This window comes from Olea europaea, unplaced genomic scaffold, assembly GCF_002742605.1.
Source record: "Olea europaea var. sylvestris unplaced genomic scaffold, O_europaea_v1 scaffold974, whole genome shotgun sequence".
Lineage (NCBI taxonomy): Eukaryota > Viridiplantae > Streptophyta > Magnoliopsida > Lamiales > Oleaceae > Olea > Olea europaea.
In genome coordinates, this window is record NW_019268245.1 from 44,137 (window position 1) to 44,672 (window position 536).

A 536-nucleotide genomic window follows, 5' to 3' on the forward strand; every position below is an offset into this window, starting at 1 on the left:
AGTGGTTCAGAATTACCGTCAAAAGTGGAAGGCTTGTACCTACGAAACTGCTCAACCACTGAGACAGCTCCAGGGGTAAATGCGATGCATTCTACTGCGGCGGTGCATTTTGTGGTGGAGGTGCTTGATTTTGCCTACTCAACTCTTGTACCGCTCGTAGTAAATCGCACATCAAATTTGTATGAAAAGGTGTTGCCATTTCCTAAAATTTAATATGAAGTTATGATCACATTTCAGCACTAAGTCTATCATGTTATACTTATTTTTATCGTAATACATATCATCAATTTAGTGGGAAAATAAAGTGCATGTCTTAAAGATTTAGAAGTAGGCAATCTAAAATATTGAAATTATTGAAAACATTTAAGTGCATTCATTTTCTTACCCTTTTACATACCTTAGAGTCGTTGGAGGGTGGTTGATTGGTGGTCGTTGAGTGCCAAAGATCATTCACATATTTAATAATTTTAAATTGACATTATTGTTAAATTCATAAATCTTTAGAAAAATATTAACTTTTAACAAACATTATGCAA